The sequence below is a fragment of the Piliocolobus tephrosceles genome, chromosome 17 (assembly GCF_002776525.5).
Source record: "Piliocolobus tephrosceles isolate RC106 chromosome 17, ASM277652v3, whole genome shotgun sequence".
Lineage (NCBI taxonomy): Eukaryota > Metazoa > Chordata > Mammalia > Primates > Cercopithecidae > Piliocolobus > Piliocolobus tephrosceles.
In genome coordinates, this window is record NC_045450.1 from 72,275,767 (window position 1) to 72,291,426 (window position 15,660).

Below are 15,660 nucleotides of genomic sequence, written 5' to 3' on the forward strand. Positions count from 1 at the left end.
CATCCCCTCCCAGGGTAAACGCTGGTCCCTGCACACACGAGGAGCCAGACGTCCCCTCCCAGGATAAACGCTGGTCCCTGCACACACGAGGAGCCGCGTGTCCCCTCCCAGGATAAACGCTAGTCCCTGCACACATGAGGAGCTATGTGTCCCCTCTCAGGATAAATGCTGGTCCCTGCACACATGAGGAGCCACACATCCCCTCCCAGGATGAATGCTGGTCCCTGCACACACAAGGAGCCGCGCGTCCCCTCCCAGGGTAAACGCTGGTCCCTGCACACACAAGGAGCCGCGCGTCCCCTCCCAGGATAAACGCTGGTCCCTGCACACACAAGGGGCCGCGCGTCCCCTCCCGGGATAAATGCTGCTCCCTGCACACATTAGGAGCTACGTGTCCCCTCCCAGGATAAAGGCTGGTCCCTGCACACACGAGGAGCCGCGCGTCCCCTCCCAGGATAAAGGCAGGTCCCTGCACACGTGAGGGTTGGTGGCTCTCCTGAGGGTTCCCGGGTTCCCGGAGACCCATCCACAGATCCCCAGATAAGAGCCTGTCCATCCTCCCTGGGGCCTAAGTGTGCCCAGATTGATCTCAGTTTGCACAGTGAGTAAAAAAATAGTCCGGAGTCAGCAGATTCCTACAGGCCTGGTGGAGGCTTGGGCTGGAGTAGACCCAGGCAGAGTTGGTCTTTCACCTCGCCCCTCCGGAGGCCCTGTACCCTTGGGGTCAGCATCCAGGCAGTGTGAGATGTCCGGAAACTTCTTTCTTGTCCTGAGCGCTTCTCCGCCAGCTCGGCATGGACTTGAGTGACGGCTGCTGTGGTTCTTTCCTGCCCGGAGAGTGGGGCCGGGCACTGGAGCTTTCCCTGTTCATTTATTTCGTCTCCTTGTGAGGAAAGCATGTCTCCCCCATTTTCCAGATGGGAAACAGACTCAGAGAGGCAACGGAAGTGGGAAGTGATGGAGCAGGGACTCCAGAACTCCAGTCACGAGTCTCAAACTCTGTGCACATCTGGGTCACCTGACCTGGGCTGCCCAGAAGGGAGCCCGGAAATGCCTGGGAGGATCACATAGCCAGGGCTGTTCAATGCAGGTGGTGCTGGGACCGCCCCTTGAGAAGCCATAGTCACCTTCCTTTCTCTGCTTCTGGAAACAAGCAGAGGAGGCATTGCTAGGGGGAGGGAGGTGGGGGCAGAGACCAGGTCTGTCGGGGTCATCCCCGGGCACAGCGCCCGACAGCAGAGGAGAGCTCCGGAAGTCATGGCTGGATGGATCAATGAGTGGTCAATCAGCCGAGCTCTGAGGGACGGGAGGGGCCAGCAGTGTGGAGAGAGGGAGGAAGAGCCTGCAGGAGGGAGACGGCGCATGCAGGGGTGCCATGGCCAGAGCTTGGTGTTCAGAGAGCCCTCTGGCTGCTGCAGTTGGGAGAAGGGCACGGGGTCTGAGCACAGAGAGCTTCCAGGCCCCAGGGTCGGAGGACTTTGAATTTTGTCCAGGGCCTGGGAAGGATGTCTGATTTAAGCAGAACAGCAACACAATCTGGTTTTGTGTGTGTGTGTTTTTGTTTGTTTGTTTTGTTTTTTTGAGACGGAGTCTCACTCTGTCGCCCAGGCTGAAGTGCAGTGGCATAATCTCGGCTCACTGCAAGCTCTGCCTCCCAGGTTCACGCCATTCTCCTGCCTCAGCCTCCCAGGTAGCTGGGACTACAGGTGCCTGACACCACACCTGGCTAATTTTTTGTATTTTTAGTAGAGACAGGGTTTCACCGTGTTAGCCAGGATGGTCTCGATCTCCTGACCTCGTGATCTGCCCGCCTCGGCCTCCCAAAGTGCTGGGATTACAGGCGTGAGCCACCGTGCCCAGCCAGGTTTTGTGTTTTTGTAATTACACTTTTTATTTTGAGATCACTGTAGATTCCCAGGCAGTGGTGAGGAATAGATCGGAGATCCGGTGTCCCCCTTGTCTGGTCTCCCCCAAGGTAGCATCCTGTGAACTGATGGCATGTCGGAACTGGATATTGACATGGACACGGTCAGGATGGGGAGCACCCGCGCCCCGGGGTCCCTTGTGTTGCCCTTTTGTAGCCACACCCACTGCCCCCACCTGGCAGACTCTGAGCTGTTCTCCATTCCTTCAGTTTCGTCGTTTCCAAAATGCTCTGTAAACGGAATCGCACAGTTCGTCATCTTTGGGCCTGGCTTTTGTCGCTCAGCCTCATTCGCTGGAGATTCTTGCATGTGTTGCCTATATTAATAGATCGTTCCAGGCTGCGCTGGATGGCTCACGCCTGTAATCCCAGCACTTTGGGAGGCCGAGGCGGGTGGATCACCTGAGGTCAGGAGTTCGAGACCAGCCTGGCCAACATGGTGAAACCCTTGTCTTTACTAAAAATATAAAATTAGCCTGGTCCAGTGGTGCGCACCTGTAATCACAGCTACTCGGGAGGCTGAGGCAGGAGAATCAACTGAAGCTGGGAGACAGAGGTTGCAGTGAGTCGAGATCACGCCATTGCATTCCAGCCTGGGTGACAGAGTGAGACTCCGTCTCAGAAAACAAACAGACAAGCAAACAAACAAAAAACAAATAAAATAGTCCTTTCCTTTTTATTGCTGGGCAGTGTCCCACGGTGTGGATGGACCCGTTTGTTTAACCATCTGTCCCTTGAAGGGCATCTGGGGTGTCTCCAGCGTGGGATGTTGTGAATTTAAAAAGCCGCTGCCAACTCTCAAGTCCAGGTTTTTTTGTGCACAGATGTCTTCGCTTCTGCACAGTGGATGCCAGGAGTGCTGGTGCTGGAGCATGTGGGAGTTGTGTGGCTGAGTTCAGGTGGTCACTCTGGTGCTGTGAGGACAGGGAAAAGGGGGGCCAGAGAGGAAACGGGGGGTCGTGGGAGGGATGCCACCTCTAGGGAGGGGTGCCTGTGTCCGAGGAGTGGAGATAGTGGGTGGGTCCGGGGGGGCTGTGGAGATGGGGGGGCTGCACGGTAGGGCAGATGCCAGGGGTCTGGGGCTGGGTGGTCCTGTCTTTGAGGGGATTTGGAGGAGGAGCAGGTGCAGGTGCAGGGGCTGAGAGCCGCCCTATGAAACATGCTCAGCAGAGAAGCTGTGCACAGCTGGGGCAGGGTTGTGTCCGTGGTGGGGATGGTGTGTCTGGGTGGAAGGGGTGGGGCATCTCCCACTCCCCGTGGCATTGAATAGTGGGAGGGGAGTGGCTGGGCGCGGTGGCTCATGCCTGTAATCCCAGCACTTTGGGAGGCTGAGGTGGGCGGATCACTTGAGTTCAGGAGTTTGAGACCAGTCTGGGCATCATAACGAAACCCCGCCTCTACAAAAAAATACAAAAATTAGCTGGGGCATGGTAGCCTGCGCCTGTAGTCTCAGCCACTCTGGAGGCTGAGGTGGGAGAATTGCTTCAGCCCGGGAGATGCAAGTTGCAGTGAGCTGAGATTAGGCCACGGCATTCCAGCCTGGGCGACATAATGAGACCCTGTCTCAAAAATAAATAAATAAATAAATAAATAAATAAATAAATAAATAAATAAATAAATAAGAAAACTTGGAAATAAGGCAAAAAATATTATTTCAAGAAAACAGAAAGTGGGAGGGGAGAAATGAGCAGGTTGGAGCCTAGGGGAGCCCCAGGACTCGAGAATTGGGCAGAGGAGGAGGAAGAGGGAAAGGAGGGAGGGAGGCCAGGCAGTAGCTTGGGGAGGAGGGTGTGGACGCGCCGGGAACAGGAGCAAAGGCAGGATGAGACGCCACACTGGCCTGTGCCTGGCCTTGTGGCAAATACCTCATCCCTCAGGCCATTGGCCATCGTCCCTGCTGTCCTACAACCCCGTGAGGCCAGGTGCGTCCATGTGCCGTGCCCATTTTAGAGACAGTGTAGCCCAGGTCTGGGAGACGGTGACAGTCATGTGGCACTAACTCCACCCCAGCCTTCTTCCACCTGGCTGCACCGTTTACTCGTTCCTGCCAGCAGCATGGGGGCTCCGGTGTCTCTGCGTCCTCGTCTGCACCTGTCATCGCCTGTCTTTTTGGTTGCAGCCGCTTCTGAGATGGATTCCTGGTGGCTGGTGCTGAGTCTGTCTGTGTGCTTGTCGGCCATGGGTACATCTTTGGAGCAGTGTCTGTTCAGATCCTTGCCCCTTTAAAAATTGGGTTATTTCAGTCGGAGCATAGTGCTCACACCTGTAATTCCAGCACTTTGGGAGACTGAGGTGGGTGGGTCTCCTGAGGCCAGGAGTTCGAGACCAGCCTGACCAACATGGCAAAAACCCATCTCTACTAAAAATGCAAAAGTTAGCTGGGCGTGGTGGCGTGCACAGCTGCTCAGAGGCTGAGGCAGGAGAATCACTTGAACCTGGGAGGTGGAGGTTGTAGTGAGCTGGGATTGCATCACTGTGCTCCAGCCTGGGCAACAGAGTAAGACTCTGTCTCAAAAAAAAAAGGGGGGGGGGGGTTGGGTTTCAGCCTGGGCAACATGGCAAAACCCCATTTCTATAAAAAATGCAAAAAATTATCTGGGCATGGTGCCTATAGTCCCAGCTATGAGGAAGGCTGAGGCAGGCATATCACTTGAGCCCAGGAAATCAAGGATGCAGTGAGCTGTGATCATGCCATTGCATTCCAGCCTGGGTGACAGAGCGAGACATTGTCTTAAGGGAGAGAAAAAAAGGATTATTTGTCTTCTTACTGTTGAGTTGTGACATTTTCGTAGGCTGTAGACACCCCTGTGACCCCCTGGCTCCGCTGCACCCCAGCCCGCCCAGCTGCAGGCTGACTGCTCTGTTGGAGGTTGGACTTCTTGAGCTAAACTGCGCTGGGTGTCTGTCTTGGCTCCGGAGTACCAGGGACGGTGCCATGCACACAGTAGGTGCTCAGCAAGTGGCGACAGGACAGAGCCAGGATCACAGTCTGTGGCTTGGAGGGGTCTGGGGTCCGGCTGTCGCTATCCGGCTCTGCTCACCAGCTCCGGTCCTCGGATACCACAGCGGCTGCAGGCAGAGGGAGGAGCCATGGAGTCTGGGGGAATGTTGGGCCACACAAGTATCTATTGAGCGCCGACTGTGTCCCAGGCAACAAGCTGGCCCTGGGGACAGTGATGAACAAAGAGCCCTGGGACTTCTTGGTTGGGGGAGTGGGACCTGTCAGTCAGCCCTGAACAACTCCCTGCCGGGCAAGGATGGGGCGGGGCACGGATGGGGCTCAAGGAGGGGCTGGAGATGCCTTCTGGGGAGTGAGGCTGGTGAGCGGGTCCGGAGGAACCGTGGGGCCTTCCAGACGTCAGGAGGAGCATCTGTGAGCACCAGGGGCAGAAGGAACAGGACCACCCTGGGACCCAGCACACAAGGAGCCCAAGGGGCCTCACACTTCACCCTCAAGTCTGCCCAGAGCCAATCTGGTTGTTAAGAACCAGGAGGTAAAGTCTCTGGGAAATGGAGGGCCCAGCCCACAGTACTGCACGGGAGGGAGAAGTGTGGGAGTCACCTGGGCTCTGGGGTCCCTTGGGCCAGCAGTGGGGACTGCGATCCCAGCACAGACTGAGCCTGAGTGGCCATGTCCACACTGCAGAGACCCATCCTGAGTAGGTTTATGGTGCGTTCCTGTGTGGAAGAGTGCAGCAGAGGCCAGTGGGGAGGCGCTGCAGAGACAGTGACCAGGAGACACCCATAGGAGCAGGGTCCTGGTGTCCTGGGCCAGAGTGACAGGAGCAAAGGGAAGGAGCATTTGAGCCTGGATGGGGGTGTGGTTAGCAGAGAGGTGGGAGGTGAGGGAGAGAAGAGAGAAGGAGAAAAGAGAGGGAGAGGAGTGGGCTGTGAGGAGGAGGGGGAAGGGCTGCAGAGGGAGAAACGTCAGTCCTGCTGTGGGGGGCGGGGTGCACATTGTTCCTTGCTCCTCCCTTCCAGGTTTTGATGCTGCCATTCCCTGCGTTTACACCACAGCTCTTTTTGCGTCTTTCCTTGGATTCCACATGGCAGCCCTGTGAGGCGCTGTCCTCCTGCTGTCGAGAGGAGGAGACTGAGGCCAGAGATGCGGCAAACTTCCCGAGACCGCACAGTCCGGCTGCTGGGGTGGCACTGGGCCTCCCTGCCTGCCTGCCTCAGTTTCCAGCTCTGTGAAAAGGTCTCATGGGACTGTTAGGAGCATTCGATAGAAACTGGGCCCCTGGGCTGGGTGCAGTGGCTCACGCCGGCAGTCCCAGCACTTTGGGAGGCTGAGGCCTGATCACTTGAGGTCAGGAGTTCTAGACCAGCCTGGCCAACATGGTGAAACCCCATCTCTAACAAAAAATACAAAAATTAGCCAGGCATGGTGACACGCACCTGTAGTCCCAGCTACTCAGGAAGCTGAGGTGGGAGAATTGCTTGAGCGTGGGAAGCGGAGGTTGCAGTGAGCTGAGATCCGGCCACTGTACTCCAGCCTGGGCAACAGAGCGAGACTCTGTCTCAAAAAGAAAAAGAAACCGGTTCCCTGAAGCACGGGGATCAACAACGAACTTCTCACCTTGGCAGCTGGACCCGACTTGGTCCAGAGTGCCAGGGCCAGTGCCCCCGTCTGCTCTGTGTCGGGAGGGGCTGCTGGCAGGAGGAGGTGGCCACTGCAAAATCCTACAGGAGGAGGGGAGTTCGGGGCGGGAACAGCCCAGACCTGGGATCCCCAGCCACACAAGGGGCTCCAGGGTGTCTGTGCCTGGTTCTGAGCTCTGTGAATCCAAGGCCGCAGGGCTGAGCCTGGGAGCTTCTGGATCCCCACCAGTGCCTTCTTGCTCTCAGGAGTGTTGCCTGACCCCAGGCCCCAGGGCATCCCTTCTCGATTCTCCTCTGAGAGAAACACACCCACCCACAGCCGCCTGCGGGGGGCAGTTGCTATGCAAACACCCAGGATTATCTCAGACAGTGGATGCAGCCAACCAAGCCCCTAGAAGGCTCTGGTTGAAGGGCCGGGTTTGTTCCTCCCTGCAATGAGGGCAGACGCTCCCCCAGGAACCACGGGGTGAGAGGGTTTGGGGTTTGGGTGGGTGGTGGGGAGGGTAGAGTCTAGGGATGTGGGGCTCACTAGACCAGGTGCTGTTAGAAAGGGGTCGATTGTCTTGTGGGTACCTCGGTCACTATCGCCTGTGGACATGGGAGACCTGCACCAAAATGATGCGGAGATTGGTCAAGAAGCAGCCATTCCTCATCTTAGCTGAGAGAGGGGGGTGATTGGCGATTGTGGGTGGCACAGTGACCTGTTTTTGTCTCACTTCACTGTGATCTCAGAGTGACCTTGTCCACAGGTGGTGTTCTGGGAGATGGTTTATATCCAACAGAGGAACGATGCAGCCTGGTGGGAGCTCCAGGTGTCAGGGGGGCCCCTTTGGGGTGCAGGGGACACCTCAGTGCCAGCCACATGCCATCAGCTACCTCTCTGCCACCGTCTGCCCCAGAGCCACCTGCCTTCCGAGTCCTCCCCTGAGCCTTGGGTGATGGCTCAGGGGAAGTTTCCAGAAAGCCCAGCCATTTCCTTCTCTCCTCCTGGGCTTGGGTCTGAGGTCAGCATCCCAGGGGGCACCAAAGCCTCTGAGCAAGGGCAGAGAGTGGCCGGAGTGAGAACGGGTGCTGCTGACCTTCGGCAGGGGCAGGGGGAAATGTCTTCAGCTGTGTTCCCAGTTCTCAGTGGCTACCACGTGCTGTGGCCCTTGGCTGCAGAGTGGGGTGCAGCCAGCCCCTCCTGCCTGTGTAGCAGCAGCTGTGACAGGACCGGGAAGGAGAGCTCCCTTCTGCGAGGCTGTGGCTGGGGTGGGAGGAGAGCTCTCCCTTCTGCAAGGCTGTGGCTGGGATGGGGGTCTGCCAGAGGCAGGCTCAGAAGAAGTTCCATGAGGAACTGAGGGCTGGGACCTGCAGGAGGAGCTGAGGTTGCATGGGGTCTGGGGGAGCCTCAGAGATGGTCAGGGTCTCCTGATAAATCAGACCCTCCGTCCCCGAAGAGGCCTGGTCCCGCTCCAAACCTGGAGTGGACCGGGAGTGTGGGCTGGGGCTGGGGAGATGGTGTAGCCAGTGCCCTGCCCCCAACTCAGCCTCTGGTCACCCTTCCAGTGCTGGCAAGGCACTGGGGGTGTGAGAGGGCCCTGGGGTCCCAGGGTTGCTAGAGGACTTGCGTTCTCTGCGATGGCCGCTACTACCTGGGTCCCGCAGGGGTGTAAGGGCAGAGGGGGACCTGGTGGAGGTCGGCTGTGGGCAGGGGAGCCACAGGAGTGTCCAGGCCCCTCCCAGGCCAGCCCCACAGATTCTGAGGCAGCAGTGGGGGCTTTGATGGAGGGGTCCACTCTGCCCACACCAGACACTCCCCGGCCAGCCTGGTTTCCAGTGTGGGCCAGGCTCTCATCCTGGCCTCCTGGGAGCTGTGTGGTCCTGCACACTGCAGATCCTCAGTACCTTCCTTGCCTTGGGCATCCCTCCCCCAAGGCCTGGCTGACACCCGGAGCCAGTGTCCATGGAGGGCTGCAGGGGCAGGCGAGGGTGGACACTGCTGTCCTTGGCTCATTCCTCCCTGGCTGGCTGCTCTACGTCCGGCAGGGTGGGCATGAGGCTCGTGGCGGGCTCTGCAGCCGGGGCAGGCCTTGGGGTAACCTGTCCTGGGGTGTTAGATCCTGCTGTGCGGGGACGTGTCGTTTCCATGAGTGACAGAGTCACCGATGTGGCCAGTACCACTGTGGGCTGAGGGCTGAGGCATCTTCTAGTTTAAGGAAATGCTAAATTTCGAGTAAAGCTTAGTGAAAATAAGGACACGATTTCATTCTCTGACAAAACAACCTCTAATTCCCTCTGTGAAAGAACCCCTTGGGAGCTACAGATCCCAGGTTCCAGACCCCTCACCTTACCCCCTTTCGGAGTGAAAGTGGTGCGTGAGTCTGAGGCCCCGTCTCTAAGTCCTGTGCTAGTCCTGGCCCGAACACTCCCCCACGTCGCATGGGCCGCAGGGACCCTCTGGGCAGATTTTGGGGTGTCTGTGGAGGTTTAGGGACACAGCTTGGAAACTGTGGGGTCCTCCCTGGGGACCACATGTCCAGCTGTGGGGTCCCCCGAGGCCGCAGAGCAAGCTTCCTGGGAAATCCTCCTCCTGTGAGAGCCCCCCAGGGAGCCCCCATAACGGGAATGGAGGGTGTTGCTGTCAAACGTGGCCTTGGCATTGCCCAGAAGTCTAGGTGTGTCCCTGCAAGCTGGGAGGGGACAGGGTAACTGTGCGGCCCTCCCCAGGGCTGAGGCTGGGGCAGCCTCCAGAGGCCAGGTTGTAGCTATCGCTCCCCAAATGGACAGTCCCCTTGGTTCTCTGATTGCAGAAAAAGGGCTCCAAAAAGCCTGGCTTTTAAAAAATACAGCTTTCCTGGCATCTGTTTCACACACCGTCCAATTCACCCATTTAAAGTGTACTGTCCAGTGGTTTCTAGAATATTCAGAGTTGTGTCACTCTCACCATAATCAATTTGAGAACATGTTCATCGTCTCAAGGAGAAACCCTCTAGCTCGCGATCGGTTCCCCATTCCCGCGGCTCCCGCCCCCGGTGGCCCGACTCATTTCCTGTCTTTATGGGTTTGCCTGCTCCTGACGTGTCGCGTGCATGGAGTCCTACGCTGAGTGGCCTGTTGTGTGTGGCTTCTGTTCCCAGCGTTGTTTTCAGGATTCACCCGTGCGGGGGCTGCCTGAGTCCACTCCTTCGTATCGCTGAGTGATATTCCACTGGGGGGCGCTGCGTTCTGTGTGACTCTGTCACCGCTCCAGACAGCCCACAGGTGGAAGCAGCTCAAACCTGGCAGAGGTGTGGGCTGTTTGCTAGCCCTGGGTCACTTTTGGGCTGTTTCCACCTGTGGGCTGTCCGGAGTCGTGCTGCTGTGAACATTTGCGTGGTTTCATTTCGTCCTGGGTGGAGATTCGGGGGTGGCATGGCTGGGTTGCTGGGTAGCTCTGGGTCCAACTCTCTGAGAAGAGCTGTTAAACACATACCCTACAGCTTCTTTTAATGTTTATTTATTTCATTTTATTTTTTGAGACAGAGTTTCACTCTTGTTGCCCAGGCTGGAGTGCAGTAGCACGATCTCGGCTCACTGCAACCTCCGCCTCTCGGGTTCAAGGGATTCTTCTGCCTCAGCCTCCGAAGTAGCTGGGATTACAGGCATGCGCCACAATGCCTGGCTAATTTTGTATTTTTAGTAGAGACAGGGTATCACCATGTTGGCCAGGCTGGTCTCGAACTCCTGACCTCAAGTGATCCACCTGCCTCAGCCTCCCAAAGTGCTGGGATTACAGGCATGAGCTGCCTCGCCTGGTCTTATTTTATATATTTTTTGAGACGGAGTCCCTCTATGAGCCAGCATACCTGGCCCATGGCTTCTTTTAAAAGGAGACTTCTGGAAGCTGAGAAGTTTTTTCCAGGGCTCCACCTGGGGACTGACCACTGGGCATGTTGAGGTCTGTGTTTGGAGGAAGTGGGGTGACAGTGACAGCTGTGACTATTGGAGCACGCAGTCGGTGCTGGGCAGGTGGGCCATTCCTGAACCCTCAGTGTTCCCTCCTCGGGGGTCCTGGCCGGTTGCTATCCTTCTCCACACCAGCCCCCAGCGGCTCGCAGGCTGCCTGGACCCAGCCCCATCGTCAGCCGCCGGGCACCCACGTGAGAGGTCTGAACCCTGCCCTCGGTGTTGCAGGGTCACTGGCCATTTTCGCAGAGGGGACTTCTGAGCAGGAGGAGCAGGGCCAGCATGCACGCTGCAGCCGAGGTCCCGAGAAGGAAGTGGCAAGGAGGAGGGAGGAGGAGGGAGGAGGACCGGTCCCACCTGCTGCCCATTGTCTCAGAGCGCAGACCCGGAGGGGGACATGAGGATCTAACAGGGATTCCTGGGGGGCCTTCATGAGGCTGTAACAAATGTTGTGCCAAACCCCTGTCAACACCAGTGGGTACAACACAGGGTTCAAGGGCTGAAGAAGTGACCCAGGGCTAGCAAAGGAGCCCCGGGGTTTATTGCAGGCCACGGGGTGGGGAGGGGAGTGCGGCGATGGGAGAACTGCAGCGGCTTGCAGACAGCGTGAAGTTCATATGGCATGTTCACCCCATACCCTCCCCTAACAACCTCCACCTGGCAACCGTCATTCAACCCAAAACTCAGGGCCTCAAGCCTCTGCACAGCGCGTGTTCCACGGGACAGGCCAGGGGCTCAGAGGTTCCTCATAGCCAAGGAGGGACTCTCCAGGTTGGCCACTCCCGGATTCCTTAGCTCAGGTTGTTCTTGGATTATGCGAAAGCTATAACAGGTGTTTGGTGGGGGAGGAGCCTCCTTGGGGGTGCCAAGAGCAACAGCGGGCTGGGGTCTAATGTCTGGGAGGCCACTCCTGTTGTTTTGTGCTTAGTAACTGGGTCTTCAAGGCAGCCCTGTGAGGTAAGAATCTTTTATCCTATAATATTTCATTTTGCACATGTGCAGACTGAGGTTGCTTAACTAGCCCCAGGCCGCAGGGTTATCACCGTGGAGCTGGGATTTGTACCCTGGTGGCTTAGCACGGAGCCTGAGCACACGACTCCCACCAGCCTGCCTCTGTCTCTGACCCCGAGTCCTCCAAGAGGACTGGGGTCTCCTCCCAGCACTACCACGGCCGCTGAGCCCAGTGCCCAGGAGACTGAGGCCTGTGAGGTGTCACCTGGGGCCCAGAGACAGGCTCCTAGTGCTGTGGGGGCCTCTGTGCCCAGGTTTTCCCCGAGGTGCCGGCTCATAGCTCCGCATACCCATGGGCCTGCCTGAGTCTGTTGCTCCAGGCCCTGCCCCGAGTGGGTGGCCTCCCTCCCACGCCGTCCTCAGCCTGAGGCCGCCACACAGAGCCACCCAGCCTATGGGGTCGTGCACGTCCAGAACCCTGACGCTTGGGAAGGTCGGGATGGTTGGAAATGCAGATGTTCCGAGGGAAAGTGGCAGAAGCAGGTGCCGGCTGGGGCCAAGGGATTCTCAAGAGAGGACATGAGCTTCACTCAGGCACAGCTCTTCAGCCACGAGACTGTTGATCCTAAAAGATCATGTAAATAGGGGAGGGCATGGTGGCTCATGCCTGTAATCCCAGCACTTTGGGGAGGGTAAGGTGGAAGGATCTCTGGAGGCCAGGAGTTCAAAACCAGCCTGGACAACATAGTGAGGGCCCATCTCTATTCATTTTAAAAATGTATTTTTTAAAAGATAATTTAAAAACGTGGTTGGTTCTGAAATAAGAATCACCTGGGATGCTCTTAAAAGCCTTGAGCCCGGGCCTCCCCCAGCCCTGCCGAAGCAGCATCTCTGGGCCGGACGGTGAGGCTGGTCATTAGTTGCCAAAGTTCTCCAGGTGATTGCAGTTCAAGCCTCTGCCCTAGAGCCGTGGCTCAGCTTGAGGAGCGTCGGGGCTCCTGGAGGTTGTTAAACCCACGTTGTAGGGCCCCAGCCCCCAGTTCCTGGATGCAGCTGTTGGAGTGAGCTGCAAATCCGCTGCACAGCCTGCATTTCAGAGTTCCCAGGTGGTGCCACTGTAACGATAACAGCAGCAGTCTCCAGAACCTTCTGTAGGCCTCTACGTGCTCACAGGTTAGACCACCGAGACCACCCATGGGTTTTATGTACCAGACACACGGTGCGGGCCTCATGCCCAGTGTGTCTAACGTGCTCTGTAAATGCAGACCCGTTCCAGTGCCCTTGGAGGTGGAGGTTGTGGTCCTCATTTTATAGGCAGGGACAGTGAGGGGACCGTGACCGCTGTTGGTGCCAGGCATCTGGCTGCAGCTCCCAGGCTCTCATCCCTTTGCTGTGCTCCTTTGTAGCTTGAAGGGATTGATTTTTAATCCCCATCTTGCAGGTGGGGAAAGTGAGGCTCAGAGAAGTCAAGGACTTGTTTCTGAGGTCACGTGGCTAGGAAGCTAAGAGCCAGGAGCCGCGCTCAGATTTGCCCGACTTCCGCCCATGCCGGCGGGTGGTGTGTGTGTGTTGGGGGATCTTCTCCTTGGAGAGGGGCCAGTCCTGCCCCACGGCGCCATCTCTGCACAGGTAACAGCGTCAGGCACCCTGCATTCCACCCTGCGCCTCGCGGAGCTTTCCACTGACCCTGCTATCTGCCAGGCCAGCCCGGGGACCCCATCGCCCCCTGGGTGAGCGTTCCCAACATCAGAGCTCTGCAGCGGGCAGTGAGGGGAGCATGGGGCAGGGTGGGGTGGGACTGGGAGGGGCGCCCTTCTGTGCTGCAGCCTGTCCCTGCCTCCCCTGAGTTCACACCCCTGGGTTCACACCCCAGGGAGGAGGAAGAAAGCCGGGGTTGGGGGCAAGGGGCAGTTCCTGCTCTCCCAGGCCCCACAAGGCGTGCATGAGGCTAAAATTCAGAAGCCAGCAGGACGCCCAGGTCTCGTGAGCCTGTGCATCTAATCTGCTCACCCGGGAGAGGACGGCACAGGCGTGGGCGGGTCAGAAGGAGCAGCAGGACCCTTCCATGGCCCAGGACAGGCTGGCCCTCAGTGGCCAGAGCCCCCATGCTGGGCACAGGGCTGCCACCTTGGGCAGTGCCCTCCCCAGCTGCCGCACTTCCGAGTGAGCCCCGCCTCACTGGTGTCTGCCCTCTTGAGGGAGGGAGGGGCTGGATAGGGCCGGGTCGTGATCAGAGCCGGAGTTGGCCTTCGTGGGTGTTGGCGTTGCCTGCTCTGTTGCCTGGTGGCAGTAAAGAATATTGGTACAGAGTGTGGGTTTTGGAAGCAGACATGCCTGGTAGGGGTCCTGGCTCAGATGCTTCCCCGATGTTAGCACCTGGGCAAGTGGCTTAACCTCATCACTCGGTGTTGGCATCTGTAAAATGGGCACAATAACATGCTAATGTCTCCCTCGCGGGGCTGTGCGAGAATCGATTCAGTGGCCTGTGGAAACCCCTAGCGTGGCCCGGATGCATGGCGAGTGGCTTTGGCGGCGTCAGCCTTCGTGGTAGGTGGGAGACCCTAGCCCTTCCGGGTGAGATCGGGGTGAGAGAAAGCAGAGTCAGTCCCCAGCAGGTGTGGCTGGGAGGATGCTCAGGGCTGGTGGGAATATTGGGGGTCACTGCTCCCAGTGGACAGGGTGTCCGGTAGGGTCTATAGATGAGCCCCACTTCTTTTTTTTTTTTTTTTTTGAGACGGAGTCTCGCTCTGTCGCCCGGGCTGGAGTGCAGTGGCCGGATCTCAGCTCACTGCAAGCTCCGCCTCTTCTAAGCCTTGCCCTGGGTCCACAAATCAGCCAGAGTTACTGGGTGTGGGGCTTCCTCCATGTCAGGGATGAGGGGGGAACAGAAGGGCTGGGTCCAGAGTCTCCAAGGCTCCTTCCAGGCTCCAGGGCTAACCCTGGGGGGAGGGCTGAGGTCTCCACCTCTTGTTGCTATGTGGCCTTGGGCAAGTGACCTCACCTCTCTGAGCCGCTGTGTGCCATGGGGAAGTGACACCATGCCTGCTGCTGTCTTGGTATTTCACAAGTGCTCAGCAAATGCCAGCAGACCGTGTCCTTCAGACATGGCAGCTGGGGTTCCTGACTGCTGGGCTACAGCTGGGGTGGCTCATGAAGGTTTTTCTGTTCTCACTACAAAACAAAAAGCAGCTGATGCAGGAGTTTCGGTAAAGATAATGTATATTTGATTTAAAAGAATGCTCTTTGTTCTGAGATTTGGCCATCCCATCTTTGTGGGTTTTTTTTTTTTTTTAAATTTGGATGTGAAAAGACATTCCCTTTATTTGTGATTGCCCAAAGTCAGAAGCAACAAAGATGCCATTAAGTAGGGAAGTGGATAAGTAAACAGCAGTGAGGACGTGGAGTAGCCTTCGATGGATGTTGCTCAGCGGGAGAAGCCCGTGTGAAGAGGCCACATCCCATGGGGTTCCAACTAGATGGCATTCTGGAAGAGGCAGAACTCTGGAGAAAGTGGCAAGATCAGTGGTTGCCCAGGGTTGGGGGCGGGAAGGGACGGACAGATGGAGCCCCGGGGATTTGTAGGGCAGTGAAACTACTGAGATGCTCTAATGGCGGGTACATGTCTGGATGCCTTTGTGCACACCCATGGAAGGCATGGACCCTGATGAAAACCATGGCTCTGGTTAATAACGTATCCGTCTTGGCCCATCAATTGTGACAGATGTACAAGATGCTAATGTGAGGGGAAGTGGGGGGCGAGGGGATACAGTATATGGGAACTCTCTGTACTTTCCACTCATTTTTCTTTAAAGCTAAAACTGCTCTAAAGTATTTTTTAAAAAGGAAAAGTTAAAAAAAAAAAAACAAAAACCTAGTACAATGAACCAATGTGGAGAGTAGAAGAAGCAAAGTAAAAACGTTACCTGGAGTCCACTCTGGAAGCTGCTTGGAGTGTGGCTGCTCCACTCAGTTGACTGTCTGAGTCTTGTCTCCATAGCACAGATTGGTGGACCTTTAGCCCCCACACTGGAGGCACTGGCCTTCCGAATCCCTTCTGACCTGGTTGGGGTGAAGACGCATCTGGGTCCTATTTGCTACTCTCATCAGGGTGAAGACTCACCTGGGTCCTATTTGCTACTCTCCTCCGGGTGAAGACGCACCTGGGTCCTATTTGCTACTCTCCTCCGGGTGAAGACGCACCTGGGTCCTACTTGCTACTCTCCTCCAGGTGAAGACGCACCTGGGTCCTATTTGCT

General features: G+C 57.1%; 1 protein-coding gene across 1 annotated transcript in view; it reads left to right on the forward strand.

The window, feature by feature from the left end:
- Window positions 1-15,660, forward strand: part of JPH3 (junctophilin 3) — a 109,405-nt gene that overhangs the window by 13,408 nt on the left and 80,337 nt on the right. The window lies entirely within an intron of this gene.